An 18,685-nucleotide genomic window follows, 5' to 3' on the forward strand; every position below is an offset into this window, starting at 1 on the left:
AAAAAAAAAAAGAATCTGCCTACCAATGCAGGGGACATGGGTTTGATCCCTGCTCTGGGAAGATTCCACATGCCTCAGGGCAACTAAACTTTTGTGCCACAACTACTGAGCTTGGGCTCTAGAGCCCACACTCTGCAATTACTGAAGCCCATGTTCCACAACAAGAGAAGCACTGCAATGAGAAGCCTGAGCACTGCAACTAGAGAGTAGCCCCCACTTGACGCAGCTAGAAAAAGCCCACGCACAGCCCAGCGCATCCAAAAATAAATAAATTTTTAATAAAGAAATGAAGGCAGTAGGGTGAAGCTCTGTGTCACATATTCAGTGAGGCCCCTAGACAATACTGACCCTCAGGAAGGATAGGTATCTATACACCCGAAAAAACACACTACCATTCAAACCCTCCTCAATGAGTACTTGCCACTCCTCCCTCAAAGCACTACAGGCAGGCCATGGAAAACACAGCAGCATGTATTTTTAGATATGGGACACATCAAAAGTTCACTAAGTATTTATAGAAAACCAACACTATGAAAGAAAGAAATCAAACTCAACAAACTCAGGTTTTCAAAGAGGAATAAAAGAATCTCTTTAATATCAATCACATAGCTTAACAATTAAAATTTTGAGAATCAATCTCAAAAATAATAATCTAATATTTTCTTTCTGGACATATCAGCAGGTAAAGAATCTGCCTGCAGTGTAGGAAACACAGGAGACTCAGGTTCAGTCCCTGGGTCAGGAAGATCCCCTGGAGGAGGAAATGGCAATCCACTCCAGTATTCTTGCCTGGAGAATCCCATGGACAGAGGAGCCTGGTGGGCTGCAATCTAAAGGGTTGCAAAGAGTTGGGCATGACTGAGTGACTAAGTATACACACATAGTAAATAAATAGCCATTACAGATGAAAGAAAAACCAAAACAGAAAAAAAAATATCACCTAATCAGTAAAATCAAAGCTGTCTTTTAAAATACCAAAGAAATACATAAATTTCCAGTGGCAATAAAGAAATAAGAAAAGAAGCAATATAAATAACACTCAAAATGAGAAATTACACCTAATTACAGATATGGAGAAGACTCTTAAAATTATAAGAGAACATTAATCACGCTACTCAACAAATTTTAAAATCTAGATAAAACAAATACTTTCCTGGAAAATTACCTAACCATATTCAAGTAGAGATGAAAATTCTGAATGAACTAATTGTGGAAGAAATTGAAATAATAGTCAACAATTACCTCACAAATAGGTTCCACTCCATCAGGATTTAGGCAACAAATTCTAAACAGAAAATATTTAACTGTACAAAATATTCCTAAGTATACAGAAATCATCCTTGTCGACTCCATAAAATTTAGCATAACCATGATACCAAACAAAGCCAAGTGAGTGTAACACAGAAAATATTCTACAAGCCAATCTAAGTTCTTAAATGTGAAAATTTTTAAACATTCATTAGCATATCAAATGCATCACTCTATTAAAAGAATAATACATTATCATCAAGAATTTTTACCAGACATGTAAGAACAATTCAATATTATGAAATCTGTAATTGTAAATCACCACATTAATAAAGTGAATGACTAGAAACAAGATTATCTTGATTAAGGCTAGAAAAGTATTTGATCAAATTCAGCGTTCTTTTTTTTTTGAGATACAATTAACATATATGACATGTTTAAAGCATACAATATAATGATTGGTTACATGTATATATTACAAAATGATCTCCACCATAAATCTAGCTGTCTATCACCACATATAGCTGCAGAAATTTTTATTGTGGTGAGAACTTTTAAGATCTACTCTCTCAGCAATTTTCAAATATACAATATAGTATTGTTAACTAGAGTCACCCCACTGTACATTATAATCCCAGTACTTATTTACAACTGGGAATTTGAACCTTTGGCCATTTTTACCCCTTTAATTCATTCAACACTCTTATAGCCCTCAGTATACTCGGAATAGAAGAAAACTTTCTTGATCTTACAAAGCCCATCTGCTGGTAACCTACAATTAACATCACAACTAATGATGGAAACATCTGAAATATTTCCTCAAAAAAAGAGATTAAAAATACAAAAATGATTGCTATCATCATAATTATACAGCATTGTGCTAGAAGTTCTAGTGAATGTAACAAGACAAGAAAATTAAATGTAAAATTTAATCACTGGGAAAGAAGAAGGGAATTTGTCAGTGTTTCCAGATCATATAACTGTCTCTCTGGAAAATCTAAAGAAAAACAAATAAAAAGGCACTAGAACTAATGTGAGAGTTTAAGTTTGCTAATTATAAGATCAAAAAAAATTTTTTTTAACACTGTTGGTGGGAATGCAAACTAGTACAGCCACTATGGAGAACAGTGCAGAGATTCCTTAAAAAACTGGAAATAGAACTGCCATACAACCCAGCAATCCCACTGCTGGGCATACACACCGAGGAAACCAGAATTGAAAGAGACATGTGTACCCCAATGTTCATCACAGCACTGTTTACAATAGCCAGGACATGGAAGCAACCTTGATGTCCATTGGCAGACGAATGGATAAGAACCTGTGGTACATATACACAATGGAATATTACTCAGCTGTTAAAAAGAATGCATTTGAATCAGTTCTAATGAGGTGGATGAAACTGGAGCCTATTATACAGAGTGAAGTAAGTCAGAAAGAAAAACACCAATACAGTATATTAACGCATATATATGGAATTTAGAAAGATGGTAACGATGACCCTAAATGTGAGACAGCAAAAGAGACACAGATGTAAAGAACAGACTTTCGGACTCTGTGGGAGAAGGCAAGGGTGGGATGTTTTGAGAGAATAGCATTGAAACATGTATATTATCATATGTGAAATAGATTGCCAGTCCAGGTTCAATGCATGAGACAGGGTGCTCAGGGCTGGTGCAGTGGGGTGACCCTGAGGGATGGGATGGGGAGGGAGGTGGGAGGGAGGTTCAGGATGGGGAACACAGGTACACCCATGGCTGATTCATGTGAATGTGTGGCAAAAACCACCACAATATTGTAAAGTAATTAGCCTCCAATTAAAATAAATTTAAAAAGCAAAAACAACCAAAAAAAAGAATCAAAATTTTTAAATCAATAGCTTTAAAATACATAGAAATAAACAATTTTTAAAAATGTAATAGGCTAGAGCAGAAGTTGGCATAATCACCAAACCCACTCACAACCTGTTTTTGTAATGAAGCTTTATTATAACTATATATATACATATATATCTTATATATGTATATTTGTTATTATTCAGTCACTAAGTCATATCTGATTCTTTATGACTCCCATGGACTGCATGCAGCACGCCATGCAGTCCTCCACTATCTCCTGGAGTTTGCTCAAATTCATGCCCATTGAGTCGGTGATGCTATCTTACCATCTCATCTGCTGCCCAGGTCTCCTTCTGCCATCAGTCTTTTCCAGCATCAGGGTCTTCTCCAATGAGTTGGTTCTTTTCGTCAGGTGGCCAGTATTGGCCTGGATTGGAGCTTCAGCTTCAGTATCAGTCATTCCAATAAATATTCAGTGTTGATTTCCTTTAGGATTGACTGGTTTGATATATATGTGTGTGTATATGTACATACATATGTATATATTTATGTATATACTGGTTTGATCTCCTTACATAAATACACACACACACACATATATATATCTTGTGTCTATATGTCAATTTTATCTATAATGAAAATAATAATATAAGAAGTAGGAGCTATTTGAAATGTTCTACTATAATAAATTAGTACATACATCTATAATTAGTGATCAAATATTATTTGCAATAAGGACAGCATTTTGAATCCCTGGAACAGAAAAAACTATTCAATAAATAGTTTAAAGAAAACTGGATGTTGGTTTGAAAAAAATGTTGGATACACAATTCACACCATAAATATAAATTCCAGTCAGATTAAAAAGCTGAACATAAAAAAAAAGCTATAAAAAGGTTGGGATAAAAATGTGAAGCAATTCCTATAATTCTGGTGCTGGAAAGACTTTCCTAAAATAAGACATATAACCCTGAAGTCACATAATAAAAGATTAGCATATTTAATCTCATAAAATTTAAAATACTTTCTTGAAAAATGATACTTTACATACAAAGTTAAATTACAAGCAGCAAATGAGACATTATATGCAACACATTTAACACACAAAGAATTTATAGCTGTAATACATCAAGATCTCATACAAGTCAATTTTTAAAAAAGACACACAACACAATAAAAATTGGACAAGGTATATGAATAGGAAATTCACTGAAGAAAAATACAAATGTCAATAACCATATGAGAAAATAACACGGCTTCCACTAGAATCCAGGGAAATGGAAATTAAAACAATAATGAGAGATGATTTTGCACTCATTATATTGCCAAAAATTAAAAAGATTGATAGTAACAAATGTTAGCCAGAATATGGAGAAACAAGTGCTTTCAGATACTCACTGGAAGCACTGTGAACTGTAAGGTCATTTGGAAGTCATCAGGCATCATGACCAATGCTTAAATATGCATTCCCTTTACCCCAGCAATTTTACTTCCAGAAACCCAGCCTAGAGAAATACTGGCCTGTGTGCAAAAAATTAATATATACAACAATACTTGTATCCTGGTTGGTAATAGCAAAACCACAGGGGGTTGGGGAATTCATAAATGTACATCAATAGGAGAGTGGCTAAATAAATTCTAGAACAACAGAATTCTCTGCAAACATTAAAATCATGTAGTAGACTTTCATGTACTGATACAGAAAGATGTCCAAGACATGTCATCAGGTAAAATCAAGTTGAAAATAATTTGTACAGTATGATAGCACTTGTGTTTACATACACACACACACACACACACACACACCTACATAAAGAAAAACAGGGAAATTAGAATAGACATTAAGGTACGGACAGTGGTTATCTTTAGGGAAGGAGGATGAGTAATAAGCCAAGAACAGATGACTTTCATGTATGGGAGAAATGTTTTGCCCAAAACTGAGATTGAAGCAGACTGTGTGTTTAGCACCTTTGAGGGCAAGTTGGAGACCTTTTCTGAGAGGTTGAAGGGATGGTGGGGCCGTGGGTCTCTGACTGCTGACACCCCAAGGTGAATGGGCTCCTTTCAGAGATGAAGCCCTGCTGTTTGGAATATCCAATTAATAGCCCCAGATCAATTCACTATCCTTTACTTCTCAGCAATATGACTTGATATTTGTGATTAATAAGTTATATCTGATGATGGTTACAAATTATCCATGCCACCAATCTAACCTACTACTAAGAGTAACATGATTTCTCAGGATCAGATGAAGTCAAACAGCAAGTGATGCCCAGGTAGCCAGCTTGAGGCAAGGAAGAAGTCTGTGCCTGGCTCAGAAAGGTAAATCTCTCCCAGGATATTTGCACTGGTTTATTCCCTTTACTATACACACTACAGTTTTCATTCACACACAATAAACCTTGACTTATGTCTGGAAATTTTAATTTACCATGGTTTGCTCTGTACTGTTTAAACCTTATAAAGGTAAGAGCATATTAACATACCTATGAAATATATAATTAGATAAATAAATGTCCCCAAAGTATAGCCCCTTATTAGATAGCTTCTTGAAAGTGTAAAGTCAAAGTGTTAGTTGCTCAATCACGTCTTTGTGACCTCTTTGTGACCCCTGTAGCCTGTCAGGCTCCTCTGTCCTTGGAATTCTCCAGGCAAGGATACTGGGGTGGGTAGCCGTTCCCTTCTTAATCAACAGCTATTAAACAACTCTCTCATCTGGAAGTTCAGAAAACATTTTGATGTCAAAACAAGCTTTTGCAATTCAGCAAGGTACACTGGGCTAGTTCACGTGTGTGTTTTTCACTACTCTTCTAGTGGATGAAAGGAGTGAAGCGGAAAGGACATGGTGTGGAAATAAACAAATTTTCAGTTATGGGGCATGAATTCCCGGAAGAACCACCTCCAAAGCCAAACTCACCCTGAGATGCACATCCCTCCCCAGTGCCCTGAGCACACAGACATGTGTGTCTGGGCATCAGCCACCACCCTGACCCCATGGGCCTGCAATCACAGGTCTTCCTTGCAGAGGGGTGCCCAGCACCCTTTCCTCCCACCTGGGGCTGTGCACTCCTGGCAAAACCCCAGCCTGATTGAACCCAATTATTACACTTCTCTCTGCCAGCAGCAGGGCCGCTAAATGCTGCCAGAGAAAATCACTTTAAATGAACTGATTAGTTACAATTTAGATTCACACTGCCGACAAAATTCAAACAAGAGCAGAGAGGTGGGAAGTGAATCCTGCAAAAAATGCCCTCTACATTTTCTCCCTTTTAACCTCCTCCTGTCCCCATTTCAACTGGGGGGCATCTCACTCCTCAAGGAGGACCAAAAGGAAACCATCAACAGAAACTCCCTCCTCTCCCTCTCTCCAAACCTGCCCGCTGGGTCCCCACACTCAGATCCTCACTCCTGTCTCAGTGAAGAATGTCTCTGTTCTTTTCAGGGACCACTGTGCCCTGGACTCCACCCTCCCTCACCTTCTGCGGGAGTTTGCACCTCTCCTTAATTAACTCAGGTCATTTCACTCTGCTTAAAAGCTTCTGTGTCTCCCTTTGCACTTTAGAAGAACATCCAAAGTCCTAGGTATAGGAGGCTGGGCAGTGGGCTCTTACCCCCACCTCCAGGTCACCTTCAGCCCCTCTGCAAGGCTCTCTGCTTCTCAGCCTAAGGGCTCCTCGGCCCTGGCTGCACCAGACACCAGCCAGGAGCTGGAGAAGTGAGCGCCCCTGGGGACCCAGCGAGAGAAGGAAGGTTCTAATTAGTTATCTATTTTATACATAATAGTGTATATTTGGGGCTTCCCAGGTAATGCTAGTGGTAAAGAACCTGCCTCCCAGTACAGGAGACACAAGAGACGTGGGTCCAGTCCCTGAGTCGGGAAGATCCCCTGGAGGAAAGCATGGCAACCCACTCCAGTATTCTTGCCTGGAGAATCCCATGGACAGAGGAGCCTGGCGGGCTACAGTCCATGGGGTCGCAAAGGGTGAAACATGATTGAGCACATACACACACTGTATGTATGTCACTCCCAATCCCCCAATGCATTCCACATCCCTTTTCCCTCTTTTGTGTCCATATGGTTATTTTCTACATCTGTGTCTCTATGTCTGTGTCTCTGTTTCGGCTTTGCAAATAGGTTCGTCTGTACTATTTTTCTAGATTCCAAAGATATGCATTAATACATGATATTTATTTTTCTCTTTCTGACTTACTTGTAGTGCTCTTTTTCTGAAATGCTCGGTTCAACATAGTCCGGTGTTCTTGAATTGCCTCTATGCTCTGGATACTGGACTCTGGGTTTGCTCTGCTTATCTTCTTCATGTAAATCTGGTTTTACTGAACAAAACTCAATTCCAGTACCTCCCTTTCCTCTCCCAAAGAAGATCAGCCCTAGGTTATACACACAGTACCCAAACAGTGCCTAATACATAATACATGCTCATTAATATTGAATTTAGAAAAAACACTCCTTTATAGTAAAACCCCATTTGATTGACTCATTGTTTTCAGCAGTTAAACTCTGATATGCCTAGGCATCATCTGCTTCTTATTTATTCCGACTTGGACTTGCTGAAATTCATGGATCTGTATATTTTTACACCAAATTTGGGAAGTTTGGGCTATGATTTCTTTAAACAGCTTTTGTCCCATTTTCTCTCTTCTCTGCTTCTAGGATGCCAATTATTTGTATGTTAGAGATTTTAATATTACCCCCGTCCATCCCTGAATCTCTGTTCTTTTTTTCCCAATATTTTTTCTCTCCCTTCTTCAGATTGAGTCATTTCTATTTGTCTGTCTTCAAGATCACTCATTCTTCCATCACTTCCACTTCACTGTGAAGTTCACCCAGTGAATTTTTTATTTTAGATATTTATTTCTTGTTTCTAGAATTTGCACTTGGTTCTTTTTTATAGTGTCTATATATCTGCTAAGATTTCCCTTTTTATTTACTATAAGCACATTTGCTATGATTATAATAGTTGCTTTAATGCCTTTACTTGGTAATTCCAATATCTAGGGCACCTCAAGTTTGGCCTCTATTGACTGTCTTTTCCTTTGAGAATTTGTCCCATTATCCTGGCTTTTCATGTGTCAAATAATCTTGCATTGCATCTGAATTTTTCAGGTTATGTTCTGACAACTCTGGATTCTTCATATTACTCTGCAAATTATTCATGTCTGTTTAATAGGCGTCTAACTTGGTTAGACTCGTGTGCCTGATGTGCAGTGGATAGAAGATCAAATTTCATTTCAGTTCCCTCGGCCATAGCTATAAGCCACTCTGAGCAGCCAGAGACTGGGGCAGAATTTATTTACGTAATTGGGGCTCCCCTCTCTGTTTTTACCCTTTCCAGAATTCCTCCCTCACTTTCCAGCAGTTATTCCTCTGGCTCTATCCTCCCATTCATCAGGCTCCAAAAATGATTTACAATCAGAATTTTCTCTGCCTTATGCTGTATCATGGCTACAGTTTACCTTAGGTTAAAAGTCATGAAAATGGGAAATTCACCTCATGCTGGTCCCTTCTTCCAAGTTTCAAATACCCTACAAAATCTGCCTGCTTTTGTTCTCAGAGCCTTCAGCATTTTTATATTTTATCTATAGTTTATTATCTGAAGGATGTTCAGTCTATTAGGCACTTACTCTACCATACAGGAAGAGAAATCCAAACATGATGTACACATCAACTTTAGAACAAGATATGACATATCAGTTTGTTTATACACGCACTTATTTGTCATACAGACTCAAATGCCATAAAAACAAGATTTGGGGACTGGGAGACGTGGACAAAAAACAAAGCCAGGTGGGTAGAGGAAAGGTATACTGATAAGCTTCCAGCTGCGAAAAGCTTCAGCAATTTAAAGAAATTCTGGAATTTCCTTGCAGTCAAGGAAACCAGGGAAATGATATGGATTTCACGTGTTTCTGAGGCTGATCATGGGAAACCTACAAATTCACTGAGGAACTTGCCTGCCTGATTTTGAACTTAGTGGAGTGACATAGCCTCTCTTGCAGTGATACTCATGTATACAAAGTTACTCTTGGTGTTTAAAGATTAAATGATACAGGTAAAGCATCTCCCATAGAGAGCCATGATGATGATATAATGATAATGATGATGATAATGGTCCTGGTGATGGTAATGATAGTCATGCTGGTGATGAGATAACTTCTACATTTATCTTGTGTTTGTAAAGAGGACTACTTTTACTTGCTGACAGATTTTTAACCCAGTACATCAGTTAGTCCTGGGAATATTCGCTGGAAGGACTGATGCTGAAGCTGAAGCTTCAATACTTGGGCCACCGGATTCGAAGAGCCGACTCATTAGAAAAGACCCTGATGCTGGGAAAGATTGAGGGCAAGAGGAGAAGGGGGCAACAGAAGATTAGATGGTTGGATGGCATCATCGACTCAAAGTACATGGGTTTGAGCAAACTCCCAGAGATAGTGAAGAACCAGGAAGCCTGGCATGCTGCAGTCCGTGGGATTGCAGAGTCAGACACGACTGAGCGACTGAACAACAAAATCAGTTAGTCAGAATGTCAAATGTCACTCTCTTAAGCCGGCTCTAGGGTGAAAGAATCTCCCAAGAACCAGCAAGTCCAGCATCCCAGGGGCAGAACATTATCTTCTTTCTGGTCCAGTTATCGGCCATCTGTACCCTCAGACACATTCACAGAACAAGCGCTGTGGAAAGGCCTGGGGAGCCGGCACTGGGAAGGGCCTCTGGGATCTTCCATTCAATCTGCACGTAAGTGCCGGGTGCTTTGTTCTGAGGAATTAATCAGTGAAGCAATGATCTGGAGAAGGCGCTTGGGGAAGTGGGGGAAGCATGGTACATGTTAATCAGCCTTGCCTGTGAAACCAGGGCAGGTCCTGAAAAGCCCCACACAGCAGCCCCTAAGTGCCCAAGCCCTCCACGTGCCCCTACCCAGGAGCCCCCTATGGGGCCTGGGGGCTCTCATCTGAGCCGCCAGTGGTGGGGGAGGAGGACGCCTGCACAACTCCATCATTTTCTCCTGCTCATCCCCCTTCGTGTGAGAGCAGCCGAGCTGCAGTTCTGTCTGGGACTGTGCCTTGAGAAGGGTCCCAAGCACGGGTTAATCTGGTAAGTCAGGGCTTAATCAGTGAATCAGTGACCGCTGTCAGGATTGAGGTTGAAGTCACGAACTGAGGTCAATTTGTGGCAAAGATGAGGGATGAGTATATAGCCAAGACTATGGCTCATTCTGTGATAAGAGAAAAGACTCAGCTATGCTCCTGGTCAGGGATCAGCTGAGATCAGAGCCAGGGTATGGGGGACCCTGATTAGAAATGAAGGACCTCTGAAGTCCCCTCAGCTAAGGAGGCTCTAGGAGGAAACTCAGAACCCACACCTTATTAAAGTGTGCATTATAACAAGAACCATTCCAAATAACTCCAGCTCATGTTCTCCTTTATTGCTGAATCAAATTCTAAATGTATCCTATCTTTGTAGCACAGAACCTGAGCTTTTTCTTCATCTGAGTTTCAGGGAGGCATAGGAAAACTTTAGGCCTTGCACCCAATTTCTGAATGTGAAACAAGACCCCTGGGCACCTCTTCTCATGCATCTCCCATGGCTGCCAGCCTCTCCCACCTCAGGAACCCTGTTCTCTGTAGCATTCCTCTCCAAGGCCCCCCTCCTAGGCCATCCTCACTCTCCTCACGTGTGAGCCTGGAAAGGGTCTCCTCGTCGGACCTGGCATTTTACATCCACCACACAACTCTCCCTGAAATAGCTCCCTACAGAAATACTGCTCAGGACTTCCCTGGGGCTCCAGTGGCTAAGATTCTGTGCTCCTAATACAGGGGTCCAGGTTTGATCTCTGATTGGGTAACTAGATCCCACATGCTTCAACTAAAGATCTCACACGCTGGATGCACCTCATTCATCCATGAACAGCTCATATTGAGATCAGTCCTTTATGCTAAGCTGAAATCTATCCATCTTGGGAAGAGTTAATGAAACAAACACTAGGCCCTCCTTGTTGGAGCCTCCACCCACCCCCCAACTCTGCCTAGAAGCACTAATTCCATTATCAAATGGTCAACCCTGGGGAATGAACTTTTAAAGGCTTAAAGCAAGGTAGGTTAATTAAAATCTTTGATCGAAGCCCCATAAACAGCATAAAACTTCTTTCTCTTAATTATCCTGGATGATCTCACAAGCATTGAAGCCAAAAAAGAGACAATGAAGAGGCTGAGAGGTGGGTAGGAGGTGAGGAGTTGCGAGGAGGGGATCCGGAGAGCAACAGTCACCAGGACGGAGCTGCCATGTTGACACTCTCATCAGCTCTCCACATCCGGACACTAGAGGCAAAGAAACCTACCCTTCCTGGTCTAACAATTACTCACCCAGCACTTCCTATGTCAACTGCTCCCCTAGGTGCTGGTTAGGCAGGAGATAGATGGACCCCTGAGACAAACAGCTAGAGTTCGTTCTCTCCACGATGAAAATAGCAGGACAAACAAGGAAAGAGGCTAAGCCCTTCCCAGATAGAAGATAAGAGACCACATGGTTCCCAATCTCAAAGTCAGGAGGTCTCCCCAACTACACACGTGCAGAAGATCTCCTTGGAGGTCAAAAGGGCACTGATGTTAAGTGATGCTAACTACCCATAGGCCTCTTTGGTAGAATCCATCTTGGTTAAGAGATGCATGTTCGCACAGGGGAAGATCCTGAGATATACCAAATGTGGACTCTGAACCAGGCAAATCAGAATGAACAGACAAAGAAAACCAGCAATAAATGCCCCCTTATAAGTGATTTAAACTACCACAAGGGCATGACTATTCCTCTGAGCCTACCCATGTATCTAACCACACATACTGTCCTCTTTTTCCTCCTAATAAACACTTTAGTTGTCTCACTACCTTAGTTGTCTCTCCTGGGTCAGAGTGGATACTTGCAGTGTGAGCAGAGCAGGCAGGATAGGAGCTGTGGAATCACAGAGCAGGAGCTCCCAACACAACTTGGAAAGGTCAGGAAATGCTTTCCAAGATGGCAACCTTGAGTCAGGACCAGGAGGATGTGACAGTCAGGAGAAAGTCAAGGGCAAGTTCTGGGCTGAACAGAGAGGCCTGGAGGTGAGAACAAGGACAGGAGACAAGATTACAGCATGGAATCCAATCGGACCACTGGTTATTGCCCAGAAGTGGGGTTCTGTGTTCAAAGGCCAGGGGCTCTTGTGAGCCCTTTTCTGAGCATGAGCAGGAGAGGGGGTTGCTACAGCAGGAAATGAGGGGAGAGTAGAGGTCATCAGCTCCAGATAAGCAGGGGCCAAGGGCCAGGAACATCTCAAGCAGGTCTATATGAGCATCCTACAGCCCAAGCTGGAGTTATGTGGCCACCTCGCCAGCAGATGAAGAGGAAATCAAAGTTTTCCTGAATCACCACCACCCTGACTCCAGTGTTTTGCTGCATCTGTAGAAGGCTTCTGATGCTGTAGAAGACTGCAGTGTCAAAAGATAAATTGAGACATATTTAAATTTTTAAGAGTTTGTCTGAGCAAAAATCAATTCAGACTTGGCAGTTTCAAACAGCAAGTGGTTGGGAATGTTCCACCAACAGGAACTCAAGACACAACTCTTGAAAAAATACGGAAGCAAATCAACGATGATTTGGCTACAGTTTAAATGGTGGCCTGATTTGGGAAAGTCTCCTTGGCTGTGATGGGTTGTCCTTAGTTTTGATTTCCTAACCATGAGGCACATACAGGCTTCAGTTTGGATTTGTTTATGTATGTAGATTGTCAAGGTGTTAGGACCTCTCCAGACTGATGGATTCTTGTTTAATTAATGTACCAGCAGCCACTCAAGGAAGGTTCTGGTGAATGACACTCGTTCTTCTTCCTCCCTGTCTGTGCTCATGCTATTTCCTCCATCTCAGATAGAGTTAGAGGTCCTGCTCACCTTTCTAGGTCTGATTCAAATGCCCCCTCTTCCAGGCAGCCCTTCTGGCTGACCCTCCTTCTGAAATCTAGGGAATGCTCTTTCTCCAGAACTCAGCTCCCCAACTGTGCTGCAGGCTAGTCTTTACCATCACTTGAGTCCTGAGAAGCATGTCTATATCCCTACTAAGCTTCTGGTTACCCTAGGACCTTCTACAAGTCATTCAATTCCCACTGAGCCTGTGTTTCCTCACCTGTAAAATAGGAATAAAAATCTGTCCAGAAACCCCCTGGGCATCTTGTTGGAATGCAGATTCAGATTCAGCAGGTCTGGGCTGAGGCTAATATTCTGTTTTTCTCAGATAATGTGATTGCTACTGGTCCAGGACCAGCCTTCCAGTAGCAAGGCAGGATATATTCAATTTCTGTGAGGAATCCAGATTGTTCCAAAGGGCCAGCCCATATCAGAAACTCAGTAAGTTGGGGCTTTTTAAAAATACTATTATTATCTCCATCACCTATGCCTGACATGCAGTAAATGTGGAAATAAAAGCATGGCAACCCACTCCAGTATTCTTGCCTGGAGAAGCCCACGGACAGAGGAGCCTGGCGGTCACACAGAGTCAGACACAAGGGAAGCGACTGAGCATAGCACAGCACAGTACTCCCCGGCTACCTGCCCAGTGTCCTGAGGACAGGGTATGTGTCTAATTGAAATGTCTTATGCATAGAAAGCAAAAGTACACAGCTGTTAAAAAAAAAAAAAAAAAAGAATAAAGTAGTTTCTATCACCCTCTCTCCTGAGTTCTGATCGTATATATATAAAATCATGGCCAAGGTGGGGTCTCCCACCAACCCCCACGCTTCCCCACCCCCACCCCTGCCTGCAACCTCCTCCTGGAGGCAGAGCACCAGCCTCACCCAGCATCTTCCCTCCTCTGAGGCCAATTTCCGATGGAAAAGAACTCCCTGCCTCGGCGCATCTGTAAGCAGAGGGGAACAGTTGGCTTCATAACCTTGGGGGAGAAAAGGCAAATAAAGGAGTCTCAGGAGATTTATCAGAGACCCCAGGAAGCTGTACAACATATGTTGTAACATATTGGTCCTTGACAGGCTCCAGCAACAAGGAAACCCTTTCCCTCTTGCACTGGCTGAGGCCAAGTTAATGAGAACCTGTTCCACCTGGTGCCTGGGGCAGACTCATCCTCCCCCGGCCCCTGAGGGGATCCATCTGCAAAGCCCCAGTCTCAGGCCTGTCAAACCAGCTGACAAGGACTCTGCACCCAGCTGAGGGCCTCCTCTGCCTCCAGCCCCTCCCCTCAGATGCAGGTGTGAGCCCAGATGTTGACAGCCATTCACGTCCTCAGTGGCAGAGCCCAGCTCTGTCCCCCAGGGGCCTGGGGCCCTTGTCCCTTCAAGGACAGGGAGGTCAAATCCATTGCCCCTGGGATGGGGAGGGCAGTCACAGCCTGGAACAGCAATCCTCTGTCCTGATACACTCAGGAGTCACCTGGAGGGCTTTAAATGCATACAATGCTGGGATGCTCTTTCAGCATACTCTGAATTCTGGGGTGCTGCCAGTGTGTGCTGGGGATCACCAGCAGCAGGTACAGAGGCTGCCACCCAGAGACCAAGGTGCTTGAGAGTAGTAAAGAGACCAAGCACCCTTCCCACAAAGGGATGGGAGAGGAGACCAGAAGGCAAGATGCCTTCACCTAGAGGTGACTCAGCAGTGAGTTGCTTTGAATCAAAAGTTGGTTTGTTTCTGCAGAGTAAAATCGGGGACACCCAGGAACGAGTGAAACTTAGTTATAAAACAGTGAAGAAAGTTACGTTTCTGCACATCTGAGTATAACTGTAAATCTTAAACCCACTGCCAGGTCCATCCAGAAAAGAAGAAATATACACCACCAATGAATAAGAAGAGATACTGGGCCTCAGCAGGAATCCAAGAAACACAAATCAAAACACCATTTGGGCCCCTGGATGGGAGTGTCCTAATATCTTATACTCGTGTTGGCAAAGGCAAAGAGACCAGCCTCTACTATAGTGATGATGAAATGCATGTCAACATTTGCAGGGACACCTGGGTAATGAGAATTAAAAGAATTACAATGCATACAGCTTTGGTGGAGCAAGTCTAAGAATTTAACCTAAGGAAATAGTCAAGGATTACAGAAATCTTTGGGAATGGACTTGTTCATTAGAATTTTTATTAATACCATCCTGAAAAATTTGTAAACAAAACCAAAATGTCTAATAATACAGAACTGGACCAAAGTATACTGCATTATGAAATATTTTGTGAAATATTATAAACCATTAAAACAATTTTAGAAATATATTTAGCAACTTGGAAAGGTGTTCATAATATACTGGTAACTGAGGAAACAAGTTAAAAAACATGTTTATTGCTTTCCAATGATTGTATAGATGTATAATATATTTATATATAATTTGTTAGATAGTTAGAATAAGAAAAAGGACTCACTCCAGTCCTCAGACCTTCCTTTGTTCTATTATCAAAGGTCTTTCCCTTCTTTGCCTTTTAGCCACTGCCATTATGGACTCCTTTTTCCTATTCTACCTAACATTTCAAATACGTGAAAAAATGGAAGGATCTCCATCTACGCTATTCACAGTGGTTTTCCTGAGGTAAAGGCATTATTATTCTGATTGTATTCTTCTTTTTTTCTCAATGATACTTTCTAGTTTTTCTCCAGTAAACATGTATTACTTATGATTTTAAAAAAGAAATTTCCATTATGTTTTAATTTATAAATGAATAAAATTATATTCAGAAAGGCACCATTATATCAAAGAATTGTTAAGAAAAATCCAAAGTTTGGAAATAAGTAGGGCTTCCCTGGTAGCTCAGCTGGTAAAGAATCCACCTGCCATGCAGGAGGCCTTGGTTTGATTCCTGGGTCAGGAAGATCTCCTGGAGAAGGGAAAGGCTACCCACTCCAATAATCTGGCCTGGAGAATTCCATGGACATTACGGATGTCCCTTCAGTGGTGAGCTGGACATGATTTTGTAGATTCTCCTGGGATTATAATTTTATAAGGGTGTGTACCTTTGAACCATTTCCCAATGACTGCTGCTGCTGCTGCTAAATCGCCTCAGTCGTGTCCGACTCTGTGCGACCTCATAGAGGGCAGCCCACCAGGCTTCCCCATCCCTGGGATTCTCCAGGCAAGAACACTGGAGTGGGTTGCCATTTCCTTCTCTAGTGCATGAAAGGAAAAGTGAAAGTGAAGCTGCTTAGTTGTGTCGGACTCTTAGCGACCCCATGGACTACAGCCCACCAGGCTCCTCCATCCATGGGATTTTCCAAGCCTAGGTTGTATCAAAACTTTGTTTGGGTAAAGGTTAACTTGAAAAAAACTAGTATCATTGCAAAAATTCTTCTTTCAGAGACATGCAAACTGTTTCCATGCATAACAGTGCAAACAGACAAGATGCAATTAGATGCCCATGATTTTTGTTTGATGGGAGAGTGAATACTGAATGTTATACTTTATTACTCTTTAGGATGTTAAACAGATGTATACCTATTTGCAAATTTATTTTAAAATTTCTTTCATCACTGATCCTCTAAGCCAATCTTAACATCTTAGTGGTTTGTTCATTATTTGTGAGTTGAATGAAATAATTTGCATTTGTTCATTTTATTCTTACATGTATCAGGTTTTTAACTTTGCAAGCTTTATATTATACTTTATTCTTTATCACAATGAATACATATATGACAAAAGTTAAAAAAAAAAAAAAAAAAGAAATTTCCCATGAAAGATGGTGGGTTAAACACACACATTTAGTAATGTTCTATTTCCAACCCCACTAAAATATCAATAAAATGATTTTCTTTTAAGGGATAAACCCATAAGGTTTTTTGGTTTTGTTTTGCATTTTTAGTGGAAGGATAAAATTGCAGAACTGCAAGACTCAAGTTGAAAGGGGCCACCAGATGCCCAGCAATGTGAATAAAATAAGCCCATGCGAAAGCACATGCCCCCAGAACATCAGAACACAGGGGACAAAACGACCCCAAGCTTCCAGATTTCATACAAAGGATCAATAAGTGAATGGCTTAAAACTTAATAGCAACCTCATAAAACTAGAGAACAAGGAAGTGATACCTTTAATATTCTGAAGGAAATGATTTCTAGCTTGTAAATCTTTACCCAGCCAAGCTATCAATTATGTGCACAGATTAAATAAAAGTACTTTCCGACATGCAAGATGTCAAAAAAATCTGCCTGCCAGGCGTCCTTCTCAAGAAGACAGGGAGATGCGTTTCAGCAAACAAGAGGAGTAAACAGAGAAAGAAAAATGTGGAATAGAGGAGACAGGCGCTCCGGCGGGAGAGAGAAACAGAGGGAACCTGCAGAGTGCTGAGACAGGAGGTCCCAGGTGACAACCAAGGTCTGCAGGTGACAACCAAGCAGCAGGCCGAGGGGACACAGAGCTCAGACCAGGACTGGACAAAGAAATGGCAAGTACAGGATTCCCGGTATCTCTGAACACCTCGAGAAGAGATTTAGACAACAGGCAGAGAGTTTGGTGTTGGGCTGTTAATAGGTCCATAGACAATCAGTGAATTAAAAAACCCAAGCCAGTTATGAACTGCACGGAAGCCAAAAAGGTTGGGCAAGAAAGGATAAGTAAGGTTAAGATATTTCATGATCCTGCTGTCAGGGGACTTAACAATGTTCATGTTGTGAACAGGGCTTACCTGATAGCTCACTTGGTAAAGAATCCTCCGGCAATGCAGGAGACCCCAGTTCAAACATGATGTGAACATGTTCATTTCAGAGTGATCTCACCAAAACTGTTACAGTGTCCTGGGAGAAGAGGAAATGGGTGGCAGGGGCGCTGGGGGAAGGCAACCGAGAAACATCATTGTCATCTACAGGAGGAAACCAGTAGGCAGTGCCTAAAACTGAAAATTCAAGAAGGAGCTACAAGCTCCGTATTTAAAGATAAATACCAAAATAATAGACTGAGAAGTTGAAAGTGTGAAAGTGTTCACTGCTCAGTCATGTCTGACTTTTTGTGACCCTGTGAACTGTAGCCCATCAGGCTACTCTGTCCCTGGGATTCTCCAGGCAAGAATAATACTGCAGTGGGTTGCCATTTCCTCCTCCAGGGGATCTTCCTGACCCAAGGATCAAACCTGGGTCTCCTGTATCTCTTGCATTGGCAGGAGGGTTCTTGACCGTCTGAGCCACCTGGGAAGCCCAAAAAGTTTGAAAAGTGTTGCTTTTGGTGATGGAACAAAGGGAAAGGGACTGTTTCTAGTAACAAATTTCACCGATCTATTAGGCTCTTTAAATTAGATATAACTTTGATAAAAGAAAAACAGAACAAATTGTACATTTTTTATATTGGATATTTGAATGGAGGGATTTATGAAGTGTCTTTCAGCCATAACCATCCATACCTGGAGGTTATCTTCTTCAGGAATCACAATAAGCAGCTTTCTTGAACTTGAGGGCTTTGGGGGTCACTTGTCAATTGTGAAATGACCCCCTTACATCAGCAAATAGGTCAGATTTGAAAGGTCACGCTGACTGCAGGCGGGAAAGCACCAGCCGGAAAATGCTGACAGAGAAGCCCCCGCTGGAAAGTCCCGGATAAGTCCCAGGGACAGACATCCACCAATCAACAGCCCGTTGCCA

At 41.6% G+C, this 18,685-nt stretch overlaps 1 long non-coding RNA gene across 1 annotated transcript; it reads right to left on the minus strand.

The window, feature by feature from the left end:
* Positions 1-591: 591 nt before the first annotated feature.
* On the minus strand, positions 592-17,844 carry LOC133055951 (uncharacterized). The gene is made up of 3 exons (XR_009692714.1): positions 17,740-17,844; positions 13,922-14,016; positions 592-830 (listed from the first exon to the last, which is right to left on the minus strand). It is a non-coding gene; the product is annotated as an uncharacterized LOC133055951 (long non-coding RNA).
* Between the last annotated feature and the right edge of the window lie 841 nt (positions 17,845-18,685).

This window comes from Dama dama, chromosome 5, assembly GCF_033118175.1.
Source record: "Dama dama isolate Ldn47 chromosome 5, ASM3311817v1, whole genome shotgun sequence".
NCBI classification, from domain to species: Eukaryota; Metazoa; Chordata; class Mammalia; order Artiodactyla; family Cervidae; genus Dama; species Dama dama.